We start from the raw sequence: 20666 nt of genomic DNA, 5'->3' as shown, positions 1-20666 counted from the left end.
CAGACAGTGACTTTGAATGCTGGGCTGGGAGTCATCAGCTGTCCCTCCACAGAGATGAGACTCCACGGATGCCAGGCTGCAATCCTGGGGCATCTGCCTGAGCTGCGGGCCCACCATGGGACCCAGCAGCTTGAGGACGCCTGAGACCCAGGGACCAGTACAAGGAAACAGAGGTAATACCTTCATCTGGAGGGCAGACAATGAGTGGACCCAAGGGAGGACTGAGGGAAGAATGAGGGAAGGTAGGGCTGGGTGGCTGGGCTGGCTGCACGGTGCCTGCTCCTGCTAGGCCACAAGCATGACCTCAGCGGGAGAGTGAGCCTGGGTGCCTTGCTGGCAATCCTTCGAACATATCAAATTATAGAAACAGATAGATGATAGCAAATGTTGATTAATATGTGGGTTCACACAGACATTACGTCTCTGGGCCCTGGCTTCTTTGAATGTCAGGTAATTCAGCTATGTTCTAACATTAGATTGAAAAAATGTATATTATTTGCTGTTCCAAGAGGGACACATGGCACTCACTGGGGAGTTTGCCAGCCTCCAGGAAAGCCGCATTTCGGAGGCCAGAAGGTGAGGCTCTCATGTGTCCCCTGTGGGTGACTCAGTGGGGGTGGGGAGGGGCCTGGCCAGCAGATTCCCTGAAAACAGCAGAGGGGCTTCTCCGCCTGCTCTGAGGGACAGGGACCGGGGCTTCTCCCAGCTCTGAGGGACAGGGACCGGGGCTTCTCCCAGCTCTGAGGGACAAGGACCGGGCTTCTCCCCAGCTCTGAGGGACAGGGACGGGGCTCTCCGCAGTTCTGAGGGACAGGGACGGGGCTCTCCGCAGCTCTGAGGGACAGGGATGGGGCTTCTCCCAGCTCTGAGGGACAGGGACGGGCTTCTCCCCAGCTCTGAGGGACAGGGACGGGGCTCTCCCCAGCTCTGAGGGACAGGGACGGGGCTCTCCCCAGCTCTGAGGGACAAGGACGGGGCTCTCCGCAGCTCTGAGGGACAGGGACGGGGCTCTCCGCAGCTCTGAGGGACAGGGACGGGGCTTCTCCCCAGCTCTGAGGGACAGGGACTTGTCCTGGTTGTCTGTGCGCCCTGGTGCTGCATAGGTTTGGGGGACTTGCATAGGGGAAAGAGTGGGTCGGGGCAGATGGGTGAGCAGCGCGTTGGTGTCGCACTGGACTTGGCTGTGAGATCTTGTCCCCTGTCTGAGGCTCTCTTGACCTGACGTTGGGTGGGTCTTATGTTTCTCTATTTGGTGGTCAGCACTGTCTCAGCACTGCTGGGGTGCAGATGATACTTCCCATGTAGAGACCTGTCTGGCCAGACGCTTCGACCACGTCCTGCCATTGCAGGAGAGAGACCACCGGCCAATGCGCCTGGTCTTGGACTTCTGGCCTCGGAAGTGTGAGAAAATCAAAGCGTGCTGTGTTCGCCGCCCAGGCGAGGGAAGCTGTTTCTGTAGTCGTGGCCAAGTCAGGGAAACGCAGCGAGACAAAGCTGTGGAAAAAAGGCTCTTTCAGTCCTTGGAATGTTCTCGTCCTCGTGGAGTGGCAGCAAGCTCCGTACTTGCTGTGCTTTCTGAGATGCCACCCTCCTCGCTCCCAGACTGGCTCTGTGAGGTGAGGTCCTGCACTGGCACCTGTCCTGTCTACAAAGCATGGGCTGCAGTGCTGGGTGTGCCCATCCTGTGTCCGAAGAGGAGCTGGGCACACTGTCCTCTGTCTTGAGAGGGGATGGGCACTGTCGGCTGCCATTTTGTCTCCTCCATCTCACTGCTTGTCTGGCATGCTGGGATGAGCACACGCTCCAGTGGTGCTATCCTCCCCTCCACGTGTGGCATGTCACTTACGCTTAGTGGCCAAAGTTGTTCCCTCTCCGGTGACCAGGCTCAAAGCCATGCCGCTGGCCCTCAGGAACTGCTGTTTCTCCCTTACCCCCGCTCGCCCCGGGCCCTTTGTGTGGCCCAGCATCTGTGGGCTGTCTTCCCCGCCTTGCTCAGGGATGCTCTCAGCATGTGGATGAGGCCACTTCCTCCATGGGCATCTGTGGACCCTGCTGTGCTCAGCCGTGCTGCCCGATACCCTGCTGCCCCAGCAGCCCACTCGGCATCTGCTGTGCATCTGGGCAGGTGTGCACTAGCTGCCTCCAGCCCTCCTGGGCTCTACCTGGACCTCCCTACTTGGCACTCAGCAGGCAGGGTCAGAGCCAGGATGTGGCCTCCCGGGGCCCCAGCTGGTCACCCCCCAGGAGCCTGCAGCCTCAGCCCAGCTGCTCCACTGGTGATTCTCGGGGGATGGCTGTGCCCACACCTGCCCATGAAAACACCAAGGCTGCCTTCGCCATCCTGGGGTGGTGACGCTGTCCAGGGTCCCGGCGCTGGACCCTGGAAAGGATGTGGTCAGCTCCCCTCAAATCACACTCATTCGAGAAGCTGCAGAAATGACCCACATGCCATGTTTTCAAATTCTATTAGAATCTGCTATTAAATGCTTCTGAATTATTTCATAGAAAGTGAGAGGCAACAGTCCCCACAGATATCGCTCTCTTATGGCTAATTATGAAGGAAATATATTGATACAACAGAGCATTGTGTTTTTTTTTTTTTAAATGAAGGGTATTTTGGAACAAAAAAAGTTCATATAAATTTCCTTTAAGAATAAAAAAATAGCCTGATATGGCTATTATTCTAATACATTTAGTAAAATATTTGTGCTTTTCCTTTACATGAAGATTTATAATCAGTTGAAGTATGTCAGGGAAATAAAATAAAATACATGTTTAGGGACCCCCCCCCATAATCCATTAGTCTAAGAAATTATCTTAAAAGCAGCATGTCATTATTTTAGAGTTAAACAGTTAAACGTTTTTATACAGGAACATCAAAACTATATCTGCTTCAAACACCAAACCTTTTTTTAATGGCTTTCAGATAAAACAATTTATTTATGCAATTAACAACAACATGCAATTTCTAATAATTAGCAGATAATAGTTATCTGCAAAGTACTTTATAAAATTGCCTTTGAACTGCATTCGTTCTGTGGGGAATCACTGAAAATTGGACTATAAAATTACCAGAAAATGTACTGCACTAACAAGAATTTTCCGTATTCAGTTTCTCTTCAGATTTATGGGCTTGAATATTTGTAAACATTTGGTTTCATGGACAGAAAGCCTACCTCACCACCTCTCTAAACGGGGAAAACACATCTGAGTGCATTTTGTTGTTTTAGGATTTTAATTTTCTTGATTTTAACTTTGCTTTCTCTTCTCCTCCTCCCCTCCCAAACAGGGACGTGATTTTGTTATTATTTCTTCTTTGATAATTAAAAAAATACTAATATTCCAATTTTATTGGTCTCCATCAGTTCTTTCTAATTCCCTTTTATAAACAATATCATAAATTCAGTAATTGTAAAGCCCTCCCATTAAACCGAACTGTCTTTGAAGAAGGAACAATAAAAAACATGAGAGAAACGTGTTGGACCAGTGTCAAGAGGACCCGGGACATGCAAAGGGAATTTTCGCCTCCTTCCTCGTATTTTAAGACAAATCTCCAGGGTGCCCATCCACCAGCAGTACAAACGTGTCCTGCGCATGTGAAGACGTCATTACTTAAAAGCATATTTCCACCGTTTCTGGTGCAACATTGTCTGTTAATGGACTCTGATAGCAGCTCAAATCACAGATCCAGGCTCACGTCTGCCAAGATGCAAAGATGAAGCCAGGGATGCTGCTCACGTGGCTTGTGGCCTGGCCTGGCTGAGCCCTCAAAGGGCCTGGTACAGCCGGGAAGTCGGCTCAGCCCCAGCCACGGTGGGAGGACTCCCTGGTCCTGTTGCATCCACAATCTGGACGCAGGTCCCATGCTGGGCCGTGGAGAAGAGGTGGCTGCTCTTGTTTGCCAAGCAATTTGCTGACTTATAGCAGGAAAATGGCTTTTCCCTGTATGAAATGGAAATGTAGGCATTGCTAGGAGAGAAGAGATAAAAGCTAAGTGGTTCTCAAGCTGGTTCCTCTCTGGGCGACCTGGCACGCTTGCTCTCACTGTGAAAACAGCTTGGAGAGAAAGGGTGAGGGGACTGAGAGGAAAATGCAGCTCTCATTTTTCACACAGAGCCCTTGAGAACCAGAAACCTGTGTGCTGCTCTGAGCTCTGGGAGTGTCTCCTGGAAGAGGGGAGCAGGTGCCCCCGCCGGGTGCCTGCTTGAGTTTTGCAGTCCCAGGGAGGCAGCTGCCTCCTCTCACTCGCAGCTCAGCCTCCAGTGCTTGGGGCTGAGGTTCAGATGGGCTTAGAAAGCCATCAAAAACCATTTGCTAATTTTATGCCATACACGCAGTGTATTCGAAGACAAGACACATGTTAAGCGTTTGAAGCTGCCCCGTGAAGCAGGCACGGCACTGTGAGCCCTCCGAGGCAAGGCTCCCCATGGGGAACGCTGACTGCCCCTGGGAGACCTGGCTGTCCCAGGCCTGTGGTCTGCGGCTCTGGAACCTTTCCCCACGGCTGGCTCCTGGGTGACCTCCACATGGCCTGGCTCCGATGCCCTCTGACCAGGATCCACCAATGTGACTACAGGCAGGAGGCTGTAGGAGGACCCTGTGAGGCCCGGCTGGCCTGGGCCAGGGCTGACTTTCCCTTAACAAGCCCTATAGTAGTGGGTTCAGTGGCATCCCCAACATCCACCTCTGCCCATAATCTCAGGGTGCGGCCTTAGTTGTAAACAGGGCCTTCACAGATGGACTTGGTTAAATGAGGTAATGTCAGAGTAGGGTGGGCCCCAACCCACAAACTGCTGCCTTAGAAGAAGGTGGCCACATGAAACCACGGAGACATCCCACGGAGAAGCTGCATGGCCAAGGAGACCAGAGGGGACCGTGAGACCACCCAAGTCACAGAGCCCAGTGACTGCGGAGCCTCCAGAAGCTGGAAGAGGCTGGAGGGACGTCGCCCTGACAACAGCAGATCTGGGGACTCTGGCTGTCACCACACGACTGCAGTGCTTTGCTGTGGTGGCAGCTGCAGCCCAACCCTCCCAGGAAGCACCCCCAGCTTCCCGAGCCTGGTCTCTGCCTTCCCTGGGTTCTCTTCTCCAGGGTCCCCGATCCTGATGGCCACCTGCCTTCAGGGACACCAGTTGTTTTTGCAATCAAGCGTTTGGTCCTTGGAGTGAGAGGACTGCGTTGGCTGCACCTCTGTATTTCAAGTCTCCAAAATGGACACTGGGGTGGATGAGGTGGTAACACTGACGCACATGATGGGATGTCTCACGTGATGGTGGGATGACTCACCTGAGGGGGATGGTGACACACGTGTGGGTGAGGATGATGCACATGTGGGTGGTGGGGATGCGTGTGATGGTGATAATGATACATGGGGATGATGGTGACACGAGGGTGACTCTGATGTACATGACAGTGACTCTGGCCCATGTGAGGCCCTTACAGAGTGGCATCTCTGTAACCCTGGGCTTAGGGCTGCCATTCCGTGCCCTCCTGAGCCACAGTTCCCCTTGCTGTGCAGGATGGGGGTTCTGGGCCTTCCCCAGTGCAGTGGCTCCTTGGGGTAAGGCCCGAGCAGAGCAAGGCTTAAGGTTGCTTGAAGCGTGAAGATGTCAGAGGGACAAGAGGGTGGTGCAGGTGGCATGGAGTTCCTGCTTCCTCAGGAGCTCCCCCAGCCCTCTCTGCGCACAGGTTTCCTTCTCCAGCCCAGAAAATGAGTGCTTGAATTAATAAGAAAATCAGACTGAAAGCCTTGGAAGAGGACAACTCTTCCAAGAGTTTAAACATTATTATTTTACAGGATGTTTGCCATTGGTGACACACTTAGACTAGGCATATTTAATTTTGTCTGGAATGCCAGGTGTCCTTGGCGGTTCAGCCAGAGTTCAGGTGCTGGGCATTCCAGGTGTGCCAGGGTGCCGGGCGTTCCAGGTGTGCCAGGGTGCTGGGCGTTCCAGGTGTGCCAGGGTGCTGGGCATTCCAGGTGTGCCAGGGTGCTGGGTGTTCTGGGTATCCTGCGTGGCTGAAGCTCCTGAGGATGCCACGTGTTGAGCTGGCCCCAGGAGTCGCTTTTCTGCCAGTTTGCTTTCAGAGACACCTCTGAATCTGTGAGTTGCTTTATCAATGAATGTCTAATTTCCAGATTGATTTACAATCAACTAATCTTTGATGAATTGACCAAATGTCCAGTCTCTCTAGAATTTTTAAAATTAAACTTTTAATTTTGAGATGAGACAGGGTTGCCCTTGTTCCCTTTACTCAATTTTCCCCATGGCAGCCTCCTCAAAGCCGTGGAACATCCTCATCATGGGGACAGTGACAGGGACACATCCAGACTCAGAGTTCCCTCCAGCAGGTCCCTCCTGCGGCCCTTCATAGCCAGCCCACCCACCCAAACTCAAGCTCCAGCACCCATCATTCTACAACCCATTTCTACAGCTGTATTGATTCAAGGAAGTCCTGTGAGTGAGATCAGGCACAGTCTAACCCTTGGGCTAGACACCGTAAAACCCTTTTCTTTCAGCATAACTCCCTGGACAGTTGCACGAGTCATTACATGTGTGTTCCTTTTCATTGCTGAGTAGTATCCCACCAATGCCCAGTAGTTTATCCATTCTCCTGGTGAGGAATAGCTGGGCTGATTCTAGGTTTTGGCTGTGTTGTTTCTATACACATTCATGAAGGTTTTTGTGTGAGTGTACATTTCCATTTCTCTGGGTCCAATGCCCAATGTGCTGTTGCTGGGCAGTACAGTGGCTTCACGTTTAGTTTATAAGAAAATGCAAAATGTTTGCAGAGTTCATAGAACATTTTACATTCCCACCAACAACAGTGCATGGAGGAGGCAGTTTCTCTGAATTCGCAGTGGCAGCTGGTAAGACGATTTTGTTTTTGACATTGTGATGCCCGTGTAGTGACATTTCATTTGGTTTTAGTTTGCATTTCCTAATGGATTATGATACAGAAAATCTTTCCACGTGCTTGACATCATCTGTATATTTTCTTTAATAAAGTGCCTATTCATGTCTCTTGCCCATTTTCTAACTGGATTGCTTTCTTTTTTATGCTGAGTTTTGACAGTTTTAAGAATATACTTTAGTTACTAGCCTTTTGAGAGTTCTGTGATTTGCAAATATTTCATCCCAGTCTGTAGTTTGCATTTTCTTTTTTCTTTTCTTTTCTTTTTTTTTAAGGCGGAGTTTTGCTCTTGTTACCCAGGCTGGAGTGCAATGGTGCTATCTCTGCTCACCGCAACCTCCGCCTCCTGGGTTCAGGCAATTCTCTTGCCTCAGCCTCCTTAGTAGCTGGGAGTACTTTTAATAGAGTCCTTCATAGAACAACGTGTTTTTTTTTTTTTTAATCAATTTTTTTCTTTCATGAATCCAGCATTTAGTGTCAAGTTTAAAATCATTTGCTTGGTTTCAAATCCTGAAATATTTTTGATTTTTTTTCTAAATGGTTTTTAGTTTTATACTTTACATTTGGGTTTCACAACCCATCTTGAATTAATATTTGTTGTATAAGGTGTCAGGTTTGGGCTGAGGTTTATTTATTCATTTATTTTGCCTCTGGGTGTCTGATGGCTCCTGCAGAAAACCGGTTATAACGGTTTTCTTTCTTCGTTAAATTGCTTCTACATTCTCTTCAGGAATTAACTGAGCTTATTTGTGTGGGTTACTTTGTTCTGTATTCTGTTTCATGGATGTATATGTCTGTACCTCCTCCAGGATCACATAGCCCACATTATTGTAGTAAGACTGAACGTCAAGTCGAATGACACCTCATCCTTTATTCTTCTTTATCGAAAGTATTTTTACTCTTCAGGGCCTGCATCTTTCCCAATAAACATAAGACTAAACTTGCTAGGCCTATATAAAGCTTGCTCAGATTTTGATAAGAGTTCATTAAACTTATAGATCAATTTATTAAGCAACATCTTTACTGTGTTAGGTCTTCCAAGCAATGAACATGATATGTCTCTCCACTTACTCAGATCTTTTATTTAATCAGAATGTTGGTGTTTCAGCCACAGATTCTTACATCTGTTAAATCTACATCTAAATATTTAGTTTTCATTGGAGTGCTTGTAAATGGCACTGGGCTTTTAATTTTAGTTTCTACATGTTCATTATTCATTTATAGACAAGCGTTTGATTTTTGTGTGCTGGCCTCGTATCCTGTGACCTGGCTGAACTCACAAGTTGCAGGTCGGCCTTTGTGGATTATGTGGGGCTTTCTACATAAACAGCCATGCCGTCTGTCAATTGACAAAGTTTTATATTTTTCCTTTTTAATTCAATTCTTTATCATTTCTCATTCTTGCCTAATTGCATAGGCAAGAAATCCCACTATTCTACTGAATAAGAGTGATGAAAGCAGCTATCCGTGTTTCCTTCCCATCTTCACGAGAAAGCACGCCATCATTCAGCACAGGCTGCCAGCCACAGGTGTTGTTGTAGATGCTCATTTCCCTGTTGAGTTAGTTACCCTCTGTTCCTTGCTCTCTGAACATTTTTATCATGAATGACTATTGAATTTTGTCAAATGGTTTTTCTTCAGTAATTGATACAATCAATCCTATGATTTTTTTCTTTAGTCTATTGATATGGGACATTAGATTCACTGTGATTTTCTGACGTTGAACTAGCGTTACACGTCTGAAATAAATGCCACTCACTTCACCATGGCGTATAATTCTTTTTATACATTGTTGAATATGATGTGGTAATATTTGCATGTAAGTTCATGAGCGATAGGTGTCTGTAGTTTTCTTTTCTGTGCCTCTGTGTCTAGTGTTGGTAGTAGGGCAAGGCAGATGCATAAAATGAAGTACCCCCTTCACTTGTAATTTCTGGAAGCCACTGTGTAAACCTGGTAGCTCTTCTTTCAAGTGTTTGTCTCCAGTAAAGCCATGTATGCCTGGAGATTTCTCTTGGGGAAAGTGTTTTTGTTTGTTTGAGTTGGAGTCTTGCTCTGTCACTGGAGTGTAGCGGTACGATCTCGGCTCACGGCAACCTCCAACTCCCTGATTCAATCAGTTCTCCTGCCTCAGCCTCCCGAGTAGCTGGGATTACTACTTAGGCATGTGCCATCATGATCACCTGTTCTGTACTTTTAATAGAGATGTGGTTTCACCACGTTGGCCAGGATGGTCTTGAACTCTGACCTTGTGGTCCTCCCATCTCGGTCTCCCAAAGTGCTGGGATTACAGGCGTGAGCCAAGAACCCGGTGGGTTTTAAATTATAAATTCAGTTTTTATAATGAGTATCAGATTATTCAGAGAATTAATTTTATCTTGGGTGAGTTTGGTACCTTGTGGTTTTTTTTTTTTTTGAGACGGAGTTTTGCTCTTGTTACCCAGGCTGGAGTGCAATGGCACGATCTCGGCTCACCGCAACCTCCGCCTCCTGGGTTCAGGCAATTCTCCCACCTCAGCCTCCCGAGTAGCTGTGATTACAGGCACGCACCACCATGCCTGCCCAGCTATTTTTTTTTTTTTTGTATTTTTAGTAGAGACGGGGTTTCACCATGTTGACCAGGATGGTCTCGATCTGTTGACCTTGTGATCCACCTGCCTCGGCCTCCAGAATTAGTCATTGTCTTCGAAGTTGTTGACTTCATAAATCTGAACCTGCTGATGATGTTCCTTATTATCCTTTTACTGTGTCTTGGGTTTGTGATGATATCCTGTTTCGTTCCTGGCGTTGCTGAGTCCTGCCTTCTCTTCTGCATGTGTGTTTCCGTGGGGTTTGTGATGATATCCTCCACTTCGTTCCTGGTGTTGGTGAGTCCTCCCTTCTCTTTTGCGTGTGTGTTACCGTGGGGTTTGTGATGATATCCTCCGCTTCGTTCCTGGCGTTGGTGAGTCCTCCCTTCTCTTTTGCGTGTGTGTTACCGTGGGGTTTGTGACGATATCCTCCACTTCGTTCCTGGCGTTGGTGAGTCCTCCCTTCTCTTTTGCGTGTGTGTTACCGTGGGGTTTGTGATGATATCCTCCGCTTCGTTCCTGGCGTTGGTGAGTCCTCCCTTCTCTTTTGCGTGTGTGTTTCCGTGGGGTTTGTGATGATATCCTCCGCTTCGTTCCTGGCGTTGGTGAGTCCTCCCTTCTCTTTTGCGTGTGTGTTACCGTGGGGTTTGTGACGATATCCTCCTCTTCGTTCCTGGCGTTGGTGAGTCCTGCCTTCTCTTTTGCGTGTGTGTTACCGTGTTAGAGGCTGATGAATTTTACTGACTTTTTTCGAATCATCAGTTTCTGGTTCCTCACTCCTCTATTGTTTTCCTGTTCTCAATTTTGTTGGTTTCTGCTTTTATCGTATGTAAAATTATCTTATAATTTCCTTACTTCTGCTTACTTACAATTTATTTTACTCAACTTTCCCCTAGCTTCTGGAGGCAGAATTTAATAATCTGAGAACTGACCTACTTGCTTCCTCTACTTCAGTGCGAGCATTTTGATGTTGTAAATTTCCTCTGGGCTTCGCCTTAGCGGCATTCTGTATATTTTGATACATTTTATTTTTATTTTCATTCCGTTTTACATATTCGCATTCGCTCTGAGACTTCGTCTTAGACCTGTGACTTACTAAGAATTGCATTCTTAATTTCCAGGTATTTGAGATTTTCCCTGTGTCTGTTTTTGATTTACAATTCGATCGTGTTGTGGTCAGAGATGCTTGTGTGATATCAGTTCCTTCTGACTGGTTGGAGTTTGTGGCACGGGAGACAGTCGGTCTTGGTGACTATTCACATGTATGTGACGCTTCTGCTGCTGCTGCGGGCCGTGTCACTCTTGCTGTCGGAGCCTGTTGGGGAGTTGTGTTGCTTGGCTCTTCTGGGTCCTTGCTGGCTTCGGATCTGCTGGCTCTCCTCAGGGAGGGCAGGAGCTGTTATAGTCCCCAGAGATCACTGTGGATTCGTCTCTTTCTCCTTTCAGGTTAAAATTTTTGCTTCAGGTATTATGAGGCTGTATTTTTTGTTGTGGATGCGTTTAAGATTATTATGTCTTTATTAGCCTGTAAAAGCAATTAGGGATCTTTTTATAATTAGGTAATGCCATTCTTCATATCAAGTATTTTCTCTGCTCTGAAATTTATTTTAAATGAATGTAGCCACTCCTTTTTCCTTTTTTTTTTTTTGAGACGAAGTTTCACTCTTGTCACCCAGGCTGGAGTGCAATGGCACGATCTCGGCTCACCGCAACTTCCGCCTCCTGGGTTCAGGCAATTCTCCTGCCTCAGCCTCCCGAGTAGCTGAAATTACAGGCGCGATCCACCATGCCCAGCTAATCGTTGTGTTTTTAGTAGAGACGGGGTTTCACCATGTTGACCAGGATGGTCTCGATCTCTTGACCTCGTGATCCACCCGCCTTGGCCTCCCAAAGTGCTGGGATTACAGGCTTGAGCCACTGCTTTTTCATTGTTATTCATGTTTGCACAATATTTCTATTCTCAGCCTTTCACTTCTAACCTACGTGTGTTACGGAGTTTGGAGTGGGTTTTTTGAAAACAACATACACCCAAAGACACAGTGAACTGCAGGGTAAAGGTGAGACCAGGCCTTCTAGGAAGTGACATTTTCAAAAAGTCCTTCATGACACAGTACATAGCGGTTTAGGGTGTTCACTCTTGTGAGAGTCGGGGTGACTCAGGTGAGCAGAGTTGATGTTGTGAGAAATCCTGAAACTCTATTGCGGAGCTTGACGTTTAACTGAGAGCCATAGAAACGAGCACTGAGGATACTGTGGAGGAGACAGTGTTATTAGTTATGCACTTTATAAATATGCCTCATGTGAGATGAATCAGTGCAGGAGTGTTAACCGGGAAGGCACTGAGGTTTCTGTAAAGCAGCTGAGGGCAGCTTTGAGGAGATATCTGGAGACCTGGCATGGCTGGGGGCCTGGGAGTCGCCGTGCTGAGGAGTAGCAGGGACAGCCTGCATGGCTGGGGCCAAGGAGAGTGGAGAGGAGCAGTGTTGATTTTCAGGGGCAGGAGGGAGGAAGCTGGACCTAGGGTGCATTTACTTAGTGGACTCAGGACCTCCCCAGGGGATGCAGGAAGCTGATCGAAGAGCTCCAGAGCAGGAGAATGGTGAGGATTTGCAGATTTTCAGGCAATAATAGCTCATGAGAGTGAAGGAGGTCACTCAGATGGGAGGGTGCAGGGTCGGAAGAGAGGGGATCTCAAGGTTGAAGGAGAGGGAAGAACAAGAGGAGAGTGCTGGGGAGAGGGGAGTCCAGAGGAGAGGCTGAAAGTAAGAGTTGTGCCCCTCAATAAGGCCACAGGCTTCAGCCAGGAGGTTGTTACCGGAGAAGACAGGCTTAGGAAAAGGTGGAGCAGGAACCAGCACTGGGCGTGTCAAGCTTCATTCAGGCGTGGCTGTGGAATCGGTGGGACTCTGCAAGGTTTAAGGTGTCGACGCTGAAGACTGTGGGTATGGATAATCCAGGCGGGTGTCTGGCAGGTCTAGATGGGAAGAAGCTCTCCATTCAGAGACCTTTGGTATAATTGAGTATTGAAAGGGGTCAGAGTTCAGCTGGAGAGAGGTTCCTGCTGGTCTGTCCACTGAGGAATTTCAATGTTTGCAGAGAGCTTTGCCATCTCTTGCTCTGTTTGCATATTCACCAGGGATGATTTGAGGCATGAGGTGGGAAGATGGGCTGGATGCCTGGGGCCGTGTAGGAAGGAAATGTGCAAGAGATCCTGAGAAGTACATTCTGGGCTTCGGAACAAAATTGACATATTGCCTATTTTCACGTCTGGTTTTACAGTGTCACATAGGCACAAGTCACTTCAAGAGCCTAGTGAGTGAACTGTACAGAGAGAGCATGTTGGAAAAGCTATCATTTTACCCAAAGACAATGAAAAATATCAGGAAACAAAAAATACATATATTTCCATTTCATCAATTATTTCAGCCATCTGGGTCTGAGGACGCTGCCTTCTCTACACCATCTCATCCGTGGCTGGAGGAAGAGGCATTGGTTTTGAAGCATCTGACAACTGTCCCCATTCCAATGAACTGAGACTTCAGTGATCTGATGTACCTCTCGCCCCACCATCCTGGGCCTCCCTAGTTAATGTTCTCCCACATAACAAGGAGGAAGGGCACCGGGCACTGGCAGTGAATCCTTGTCATATATGGAAACTGAAGATGTTGGGCTCTTCCTATCATCACTTAATAAAGCATCCTGATGCAGATTATTTAAAAATCTAATTCTCTGAAGACAGCAGGCCGATATTTTAAAGATGAAGAAACAGAAGTCCTAATGGGCTAAATAATGTGTCTGGAGTCAAGTAGTCCTGTGTTAGGAAGGGGCCGTTGCACTGAGGAGTCCTACATTCCAGCTGCCATTTGCAGACTCTCGGTCTAGTTTTTCATAATGCAGGTTGTTGCTGAAAAGGGGTTTGATCACTGTACATTAGAGTATTTTCCATGATAGAACTTGAAAAAAAGAATCACCAAAATAGAGAAATACAGTACATGCTGATGAAGAAGAGGATGGCAAACACTGACCATCTAAATTTTCTTTTAAAATCATAGTGGAATGTCAGCCCTGAGCTCTGGGTGTCTTGCTGATGCGTCTTTTCATTGCCTTGCCCCGGTGCCACCATCAGCCAACCATCAGGAGGAGGCTGCAGGTGCAGAGCATGGACTCCTCTCTACCGCTGCCTTCCTGCCATACCGAGAGTCTGCAAATGGCAGCTGGAATGTAGGACTCCTCAGTGCAATGGCCCCTTCCTAACACAGGACTACTTGACTCCAGACACATTATTTAGCCCATTAGGACTTCTGTTTCTTCATCTTTAAAATATCGGCCTGCTGTCTTCAGAGAATTAGATTTTTAAATAATCTGCATCTATATCTGTATCTATCTACACACATCTTCTGTAAAGAATAAAATTACATACAGGGGTGAATATTAATACTATAATTGAACATCATACATCAATACAAGCAACAGAGGGTTAAGCACCAGCCTGGAACTGCAGGCTGTGGAAGGAGCTGCCGGGGCCCGAGGGCATGGACTGGTTTTGAGATGTGGAGCAAACGACCAAGCTGCTCTGAAGCCTTGGTTTCCTTGTTTGTGATATGAAGGGTTCGGATGATGCGTTCCTTCCGCTTCAGTGATTCCCTGAGTGGGAAAAGCTGTAAGTGGTACAGGAGTTCAAACAAAAAGAAATCAATAACGTGAAAGTAATATGAGGCAGAAAGGAACAAAAATTGCAGTGGAGAGAAAAGAAAAACGAATGCAATGAAGTACCTCAGGACACAACAGAAGGGAAGCCAAATTAGGCTGAAATAAAGCAAATCTTCCATTTAAAATGGTGACTGATTGGCCCTTTCTTGACTTTCCGTTTGAATAGTGATGAGGGTGTGCTCAGCAGACGCAGCGGCAGATTTGTGAGGCTGGGGAAGAGCTCAAGACTTGTCAGTGTGTATCAAGTGAAAATATCCTATTACCCATTTTTATTTCAGGAATGTAAGGGTTGTTCAAGAAGGAGAAATCAACCAATGTGATTTTTACATTAAAAGTTTAGACTGAAAAAACCTGGTACTTTCTCGATAGAAGTTAACAAGGGTCAACGTTCATTACTATTAATGATTCACAGTTAACTTAGAATAGAAAGATGTGTAGCACTAGAAGGATAGCAGGAAGAGAAGGAATCATTTTTTAGCCAGGAATAATTTTCATCCTTCGTGGTAAATATTGACACGAGGTTTTAGACCTTGAGGGAGGCAATCCAGATGTTTCTGTAGGGTGGGATTTTGTTGGAGTTTGGAGCTGGGTGATGTCTTGTACTTGGGGCTGTCCTGGGCTCTGCAGGGTGTGGAGCAGCACTCCTGGTCCCACCCACCAGATGCCAGTAGCACCCCCTGTCCATTTGTGACAACCCAAATTCCTGTAGACATAGCCATATGTCCCTAGGGGGCAAAACCACCCTGGTTGAGATCCTTGCCGTAGGACAGTCGGCATAAAACCTTAACAAAGTCCACAGCGGCATCGTCATGTGGACTCTGAAATGTGGCCCCAGTGCCCAAGGAGCTGACTTTGATATGACGTAAGATCAATTCATTTCTATTTGAATAGCCACATGTGGCTAATGCGATCCCATTGAACCACTCGGGTTTATGATGCCGAAAAATTCCACTTCCAGAAAATCACACTAAAGCAGCCATCAGGGGTACGTTCTAAACGTTTGTTTCTGGTGCTGTAAGTTTTGCTGATGAAAAAATGAAAGTAATTCACAGTATAGGAATGTGAATTACTTTTTATCACGATGTTTGTTAAAAGTAAGTCAGGGCTTGAGGGTCTGGGAAGCAAAGGCGGTTTGTGAACCCTGACACTGGAGATGATGTTTTTTAGATTCTCATGTACAATAACACCACCAAAAGGCAGGGTCTACCCTTTTGGGAAGTTATGGATTTGTCTGATATAGTTTTTTTTTTACTAGTTTTAAGGTCCTCCCATTGTTGAACCCCTTTGCCCAAACTGGCAAAGCTTCTCATTGCATAATACATGCTGTTAAAGTGCTTCTGTTCATTTAGAGCATTACATATTATTCTAAGTGAGTCAAAGTGACTGGGAATCGGGTGAGGAACGTAAAGGCACAAAGTTAGGAGGAAGGAGGACTTCACCTTCCTCTAGGAAGCAGCCTGCACCTTCCATGAGCAAACATTGTTTGATAAGCACCTGAATGTAACGCACGGCGTTCACTCCGCTGGAGTCTGGGAGAGTGACGATCACATTTGAGGACTTCTGAAGCCTCCAGATTCTGAGATTCTTCTTCAGAATATTTCCCAGGCTGTAGCAATCCACACTGCTGGTCTTCTGAAAGAACTGACATAAGACATGGCGTGATTCTGAGTGGACAGAGACTGAGGGCCGGGTTCAACATCCTCTCCGCCTGCTGCTGCCCTGGAGCTCCTGTAGCTCTGTCTGAGAGGGCAGAAAGACACCCCGGAGCAGCCGAGCCCCGGCAAGGCTTGCCCTCTGGTGGCGGGCCCCTCTGATGGCCTTCCTGATACCCGCAGAGTCCCCACTTCTCTGGGGACACCATGTGGCTCTGGCAAAGGCATGATATTGATGACAGAATTAGCATCAGCACCGAGTTAAAACCTCAAATACAGAAATCTTCTCCTAAAACGGCCTGATTTTAATTCTGCACTTAACATATTGCAATGTCCGTGATGGTCTTCCAAAATAAGAGTCAAATCTTGGAAAAGTCCTGTGAGTAGCCGAAAACTATGGAGAATGGGGAGCCCGAGGCAGCAGGACTCAAGACACCCTCCAGCCTCAGCTTCCCAGGTGGAGAGTATTTTTAAATGACGGTCTTTTTGTTCATAGCTGAGAAAAAGCAATTATTAGTAAGGTTAAAAATAATGTACTTAGTTTCAAATATCTTTAGGAGATGAGAGAAGACAGAGAAGCACTTTCTCAGTTATTTAATTATATCATTTAACCATTTAAAAAATATTCTGGGTCAAGCACTCTGGTGGGAGGCTGAGGCAGGAGGATCACCTGAGGCCAGGAGTTCATGGCAAAACCTTGTCTCTACTAAAAATGCAAAATGTTAGTGGGACGTGGTGGCTGGAGCTTGTAATCCCAGCTACTTGGGAGGCTGAGACAGGAGAATAGCTTGAATCCAGGAGGCAGAGGTTGCAGTGAGGTGAGATCGTGCCATTGCACTCCAGCCTGGGCAACCAAAAGCAAAACTCCATTAAAAAAAAAATCTGCTCCAACATGGAAGGTTTGAGGTTTGTATGAAAATACATTGGTAGAGGGTTTGCGGGGTTGGGGTGGTAGTGGGGGGTTGCCAGTTTTTAGTGTTGCCATTTTTTTAGTTTTTGTCATTTTCACACCCCAATTGTTATATCAGGAATGTGAACTATACAGGTAAGTGACTCAGTTTTTCTCTACTTAAAAATGGAGTCTTCTCATATTATGTGGTTATTGGCAAATGTTTTGAGGGTGTGTGCATCTGTACTTAGTATTTGGTATAAATACTAATATAATGAGATGCATTGCTTCCAGGATGTAGTGAGTACAAATCAAAACTCATGTATTATTTCATATTCATACAAATGAGGGTACGCTCAGACAGGGTCTTAGAGAAAGACAAAGAGGATGTGGCCGAGGAAGGCAGAGAGCAAACAATGTCTGTAAATGATTATTAAAACAGTTTACCAAAAATTAGTAAAGTTGTTTTGTGGTACATATATAGCCAATGAAATTACTATCGTTTCCATATAAAGAAACTGAAAATCAGAAAATGTAAATGATTGGCCTTTGCCAAAAAGAGATCACAAGATTTAAATGCAAGGAGAAGGAGCACAAGACAGAGGGACGCAGGTGTCCCTGAGCTCGGCGTGGTGGGCGTTCTCACAGGTGCTACTCCATGTTACCTTCGCGGCCGCCTGGCAGGGCAGGTGTGGCCACTCCGAGTTGAAGCCCAGTCTCAGGGACCCACGTCCAGGAGCGACGGCGCCCAGGGACCCTCGTGCTGGGTGTCGAGGTGGGAGGTTCACCCCAGGATGCCCAACTCTCAGCCTCACACGTTTCTCACGTCCTCATCCTGATCGTACGTTTCTGATGCTAATTTTGTGATTCATCTGAGCGCCTTTGCCTGTGGTCTTGAAATGAATAGTTTTCCAAAATAAGGGCATGTGGTGGGAAATCATAAGTCCACTGAATGCGCTGATGGGCAGAACTACGGATTAAGACTCCCCGTCACACTGGCCAATCTGGAGCCACAGAGAATGGAGGCAGAAATGCCCCTTACAGAAGATGTGAGGAAATCGAATGTGAGTATCGTAATTGTGTTTTCTCCACCATTCTGCTCCTTGATCAGTGGAGGTAATCACTCAACACAGTTAAGACAGCGAAATCACATTACCAACCTGCTCAAATTTGCCTGGCATATTAACTGCCTCTTGGAATTGCGCTCCGTGAGAAGGGCTGGCTTCTCTCTCGCAAGGTTACTGACACGTGTTCTTAAGACTGCAGGATGTTTTATGGACTTCATAATTATTCTGTGTGTGTGGTTAGTTTAGTTTTTATCTATGTGTAAGCTTATTTTACGCTCTTTAAAAGGTAATAAACCTAAATTATATATGATTCTCTGAGAGAAGAGAGGGTCTTAGAGAAGAGTGAAGAATTCTGACTTCCATTGTCTTGAGTCATTCATTTATAAAATATTGAGTTCTCACTGCTCAGTGCTACGGAGCATTAGAGGAATGTGGCAGACAGGTCCTGCCTTCAGAAAGTTATGGCAGGTAGGGGAGATGAGAAACAGCAATAATACCTACTTAATAAAATGAGAACGTTGCTACAGGTGGTCAGAATAGAACTGGAATTCAGGGGAGAAATCTTTTTTAATGTCACGATTCAGGGAATTTTTACAAAGGCAGTATTTATGTAGATTTTGAAAGATATGCACAATGTTAAGAAACAGAAAAGAGAAAAGAATATTTCTGAGGAAAGAGAGAAATGGAGAAAGGGACTTTCTGTGGGGGACGACAGCTGCGTACATGAAGAAATGGAGACGTAGCCCTTGGGCGCGGTGGGCAGAGGTCTGGGAGGCTTCTTTGTCCCTGTGGAGAGTGCCCTGCAGCAGGCAGCCCTGAAACCCCAAATTACTTCTCTGACTCGGGGCTCTGATGAACCTGGGTGGGTTCATTGCTCATCCTGTTGTGTTGACCGTGCTGTTTCCCTTCCTGGTGGGAGCCTCAGTTCCTGATCTGTCGAATGGGATTAAAAGCAGCCCCATCTCCTGGTGTTGTGGGATAATTCAACGGGGGTGGGGGGACACATGGGAGGGGCTGAGCACATTGCTTGTTACATGGTAAGTGGTCACTGGGGGGGAACTGTGTTTTGTGAAGGCCGGAAACTCGTGGAAATGCAGCGTCGCTGAGGTCATCCGGGGTGGGTGTGAAAGGGGAGGAGGTGGGGCCCCGCACAGAGCATGTAGGTGGGGGGGCACAGGCCAGGCCAGGGCAGCAGGCATGGAAGCCGTGCTGGGGGAAGAAGGGAGGACCCTTCAGGCCTGGCTAGGAGGACACAGGAGCTCCTCAGAGAGCACAGATGGCCCACGTCAGCCAAGAAAACTCAGACCTGATGCTCAGAACTGATTGTAACGAAACAGTTTTTATAAAGTTATGAGAAGGAAAGCAAGCTGGGCAGGCTAAGTGGGAGCTCCTGGCAAAGGGGTATCAGGGAAGAGAGAATGCTGGAGAATTTCTGTAGTAAATCATACACGCACACACACACTAGAGTAACAGGGCAGGTAGCAATTGCAGGGGGCCAAGCATGTGTGACTGCAGAGCTCTGGATGGACCTGTGCACCCCAGGCAATGAGGAGGAATCCAGGGAAGAGGGGAGCTCATGGTAAAGCTGGAGGGAGGGCAGAGCAGGGGGCAGTGGAGGCTGGTTTTCGAAGGAGGACTGGGAGCTGCAGATGAATTTTTAAGGAGCCTGTGATGGTGATTTCACTCCCTGCAGATGTGCCTGGCAGGGGCTTGGGACACCTGAGCAGTCCTCAAGCCTTGGGCACCACCTTCCACCTCTGACGCTTTGGGGTCTCAGTGGAAATGCAGAATTAAACGCTTGCAAGGCCTTTGAAGATGAACAAGCTGTTTCTGTGTGGCTGGCCTTTCACTTTCCTAGAATTCTAGTTGAAGGGAGAATCATTTAAAAAATACAAACACCCTTTGAATGTTGTTAAATGCTGCAGTTTAATAATAAGTATTACTCTAGAAGAAAATTTTAATTGATTTGTTGGAGAGACTGTGTGTCAGAACTTATGATTCAGATTTCCAAACTAAGCTGCTATTTAAAATTCAAAATGCTGTTACAGAAGGAACGCAGGGGCAGCCACTATGCGGACCACGTGCTGGTCTCTCCTCTGGGCTGTACTTCTCTGGGGAGGCCTCTGGGGAGGAGGGGCTCCAGATAGGAGCCCCTCCCATCTGGAGGCGCTTCCTAGCCATGCGGACTAGCAGGAGGCCTGCAGAAGGGAGGGCAGGTGCCACTGAGAACCACTCTGCATGATCCCTCCACGCCCACAGACGTGAACCTTGCCCACTCTCACTTTGCTGGGAAAGCAACATTTGTATTTCCAGAGCCTTCTCTGAGATGGACATGGCTGGGGCAAGGAACTTGGAGGTGGTGATGGGAACAGGCTGGGATAAAGGCAGGAGGAAGGCATAGGGCAGTAAAAGCCCAAGGGGCCACAGTCAGTGCTGCTCCGGAGATGGGGGACTGCTGGGGACTCCGGGATGTGGAGCCCACCCTCCCGGTGAGCAGAACTGGACTCACTCAAGGAGAAACTGTTCATTCATGTGAGGGCAGCACTACTCCACAAACAGCCAGAGTGGTTTTGTTCTGTTTTTCTCTTTTAAAAGACTCCCTATTGCAAAATAGTCTTATCAGGGAGATTTAAGAATCCAACACAGTAAAAAAGATACCAGGTCTGCCACCAAAACATACTCACTGTGGATATCTCACTGTGTTTCTGAGCACAGACTTTTAATGTGTTTACATGACTATAATCACACACAACTAATACATATATTTTCCTCTTTGTACTTAAGCCATGCACATTTTTTCATGTTATTGGTGTTTTTAAAAATCATAAACAAATTTTGCAGCATAGTGATAAGTGCATGA

Source organism: Callithrix jacchus, chromosome 13 (assembly GCF_049354715.1).
Source record: "Callithrix jacchus isolate 240 chromosome 13, calJac240_pri, whole genome shotgun sequence".
NCBI classification, from domain to species: Eukaryota; Metazoa; Chordata; class Mammalia; order Primates; family Cebidae; genus Callithrix; species Callithrix jacchus.
The sequence above is the reverse complement of the archived record's forward strand: the minus strand, read 5'-3'. Positions refer to the sequence as shown.